The following is a 3,449-nucleotide window of genomic DNA, read 5'->3' on the forward strand; positions in this document are numbered from 1 at the left end:
TTTTTTTTGTGTCCCTGAGAAAAAAGGGGCAAAAAAAAAAAAAAAAAAAAAAAAAAAAAAGAAGATTCCCACCTCAAAAGTAGTCACAACTTTCCTGGGTTAATTCAGCATGTTATTGACACCACCGGTCTCATTTACCATTTGCTAGATTTTCTAGCTCTGGGTAATTAGCCTAAATTCAAAATATCTTCAAAAGCTTTTGCCCAGATGCCTATGTCTTCTTCAGGAATATGTTCTTACGTCCTACACCTGCTTCTCTGTACAGACAAATAGCCCAAAGTCTAAGAACAAGTCACAGGGTCACCCAGATGTCCTGATTTTCCCCATCCACAAACACAAACTGAGGCACTCATAATAGTCTGAACCAGATATTTCACAGTCCAGCCTGGCTACCTGAACCACCTCTCTCTCACCCTATCTTGTTTTTTAAAATATGCACAGTCTGTCACTGCACTGTGCAAAGTACTAATAAAATACATCCTAGCTCAACCTCTTGTGATACAACCCTTATCACCCATTAGGACAATGGTAAAAACCACCTGAGAAGACTGTGATGCCACACTGCAAGTTGTGGTCCCTGCACAGACCCCTGCTAGAATGAGACACCCAGAATGGACACAGAGAGAAGAAAACATCAATTTTTTAAATATATTCTGCTAACACTAAACATAAACACTGCAGACTCCAGGCTTTTTTATCTTTGGCACAATATCATGACTTAGGTTTACCCACGAGAATGAGATTGGTCATCCTTCCTTCACATTGTATATTCATTTATTTTCTGTCCACGCGTTATTGCATAGGGAAGGCTACATGATGTGGGTTTGAAAAATATTTGTGAGAGTGAGACAAATCATTTAGCCTCCTGCCGTTCAGCAAATGGAGTCTGTAATTTCCTGTACTTGCAGCACAAGAAGAATAAGGTAACATGAAATTGGTCCCCTCAGATTTTTAAGAGGCCAAATTTTTGAAGCGTGGTACTTCCCGCAACTCACTTTTTTTTCTATCCAGTATGAATTATGGCTGGTCCTCAGAAACCTCCAAACATCCACCTTTGAAAATCACAGCTTCTAAAGCACCTTAATAGGGGATCCAAAGACACACAACGCCATCAGCCACCTTTTAGTAACTTCCCAATAAAGCCTATTCCAAACCAGAATGGTGGGAAAACAGCAGCCAGACGAAAGAGAAATGGAATAGAAACAGCAGCGCTAGGGATCTGAGCACTTAAATAAATGAAAGTATAGTAAGCCCTGAAAAAAAATAATGTATATACAATGCAAAAAAAAGAAGATCATTTAAAACTGAGTAAAAAATGCACAAAGATCATGAATCCAGCCCTGAACTGACAGGATGATAATGGCATGGTCTACACAGGATGGATCCAAGAATATACAACTCAGTCACCCACAAGCGTGGGTTTGAAAGCAGTAAGTCACACTGCACCATCCCCTTGGTCTCCCACCCAGGCAGAATCCACGTGGCCTTGGCTCTACTTTGTTTCATTCACTTGGGAAGTGTAAAGGTAACTTCAGTTCCACGTGGGTGTTTGGGGCACCTGCTACAGGTGAAATTCAGAATAATCTTCCTGGATGCCACCTGGTAGAGGTGAGCTCTGGACTAAGCCCTTCCTCTCCTGCCATGTCCTGGTCTCTCTGCCTCCAGGTCCAGTCTGTAAGAGGCCCTGTCTGGGCTGAGCCACGGCTGTGCTTCATAGGAAACATGTGCGCAGATGCCTAAAAGATGATGAGTTGCTCATGCATGAGGTGATCACAGATCTCCTATGCAGGTTCAGACAGACTAGAGAAGAGGGAGGAAAAATGGGTGTCTACATAGCCCCAGTCTGGCATGGAATACCAGTGACAGCACCAGTAAAACCAGGTCTTGGTGTCCAACAGCTGCACGTGAGGGAACAGCTTCTATTCCTGTCCTTCAGCATCAGCACAAGTTCTCCAGACCATAACCAGCACCGTCTGGTAGCCCAGATAGTCTATTCTATCTTCTGGAACTGATGCCACAGCAATGCCATCTACCTTGTGCCTTCCTGTGCCCTCTCCGCTCCCCCCCCCAAAAAAAAAACCCAAAAAAAACAACCCAAAATCCCAACACCAAAACCCGTTCATCACAAAGTTCAGACTATTTGGCCAGAGGGGACTGAGCTGGTGTCTGAAGAGTGCACACTGACTGCCAACCTCCACCCCAGTATGTCCAGCTACCTCCATTTAACCGTACAGGTACCAGGGTACACATAATTAATTGTTGGAGATGGCCAATGTCCCTTCTTCCCTCAGTCAGTGACATAGAGCTAAAGCAGAAAAAGGAACCTGATTTCTCTTCTTCTGTTCAAATTCATATTTGAGGCTTCCTTCTCGCCCTCCTTTCTTTGTCATTACGCTGGTAATCACCTTGCCATTTAAAAAATGAAATTGCTCCTTTATCAGCCTTGTACTTGCACTACCCTTAATTACACTCTCACATGGAAATCTCTAAGCCAGTTCTTTGTGTCCAACAGTCCCTTCGTCAGCCTCATTAAAGCTATCAGGGCTGGCTTTTCCTGGATAAAAGGGAACACGTGATTTAATCTGAAATTAGACGGTGCGGTTTATCTGACACTCTGTGAGACTGAGCCATCCTTCAACGCAGATATTCTTCCACAGCTCCCTGAGACCACGTGTAAAACACACAGGGAGAGGGGAGAAACACAAAAAGGTAACCCAAGGAAATACCAAACCAAACAAGAAGCAGAAAGCAAAGGAGGTGATAGTGCCATAACACAGAGAAGGCTGCTGTACATGCCATCTGTCTACATTCAAGGCTATAATATGTTTATGGAGATAATTACTCCAATATGACACTGGTTTCTCTGCGGATCTAATACGCTCATATGATTTGCATCAGAAAGACAAATCAATGACAGCTCACTTCACGTGAAGTTTTACCCTGGACAAAGGATCTTCCCGCTCCGTAATGTTTGCTGTAACCAGATCCCACTAATATCCACAGTTGGAGGTTGTGTCAGCAAATCTGGGCTTCTCTTCCAGAGCACCGTGGAATTCATAATCCTCTGGTTAGCAACATACACCTCCTACAGTGCCACAGCTCCCATCTAATACCGAGACGATTTGAAACCCAGGAGGCTAACTGGCCATTACGAGCTCGGAGACTGATTTAGGAAATAGTTCTTTCAAAGAGGCGCACAAAAAGATAAAAATTCAGTTACTTGATGCACGTTTTGAAAGGCAATTTGCTGTGTTCTGCTAGCAAATGCACATCTGTTGCATTTTGTGCAACCCCTAAAAACACGTTTCAGAGTGAGAGGAACTGGCACAGCCCTGGCAGCATCAGTGCTACCGTGGGCACCACCAGATTTAGAGACTTGATGGCCATCACTGCCAGGAGTCACAAGAAACCCAACAATGGGAAAACATGGACGTGGAGAAAGCTGTGTG

General features: G+C 43.9%; 1 protein-coding gene across 1 annotated transcript in view; it reads right to left on the reverse strand.

Moving 5' to 3' along the window:
• The window catches only part of HIVEP3 (human immunodeficiency virus type I enhancer binding protein 3), a 67,517-nt gene that overhangs the window by 23,028 nt on the left and 41,040 nt on the right, over positions 1–3,449 (reverse strand). The gene's annotated exons all lie outside the window — the stretch shown is intronic.

The sequence above is a fragment of the Charadrius vociferus genome, unplaced genomic scaffold, assembly GCF_000708025.1.
Source record: "Charadrius vociferus isolate BGI_N301 unplaced genomic scaffold, ASM70802v2 scaffold459, whole genome shotgun sequence".
In the NCBI taxonomy this organism is placed as follows: Eukaryota; Metazoa; Chordata; class Aves; order Charadriiformes; family Charadriidae; genus Charadrius; species Charadrius vociferus.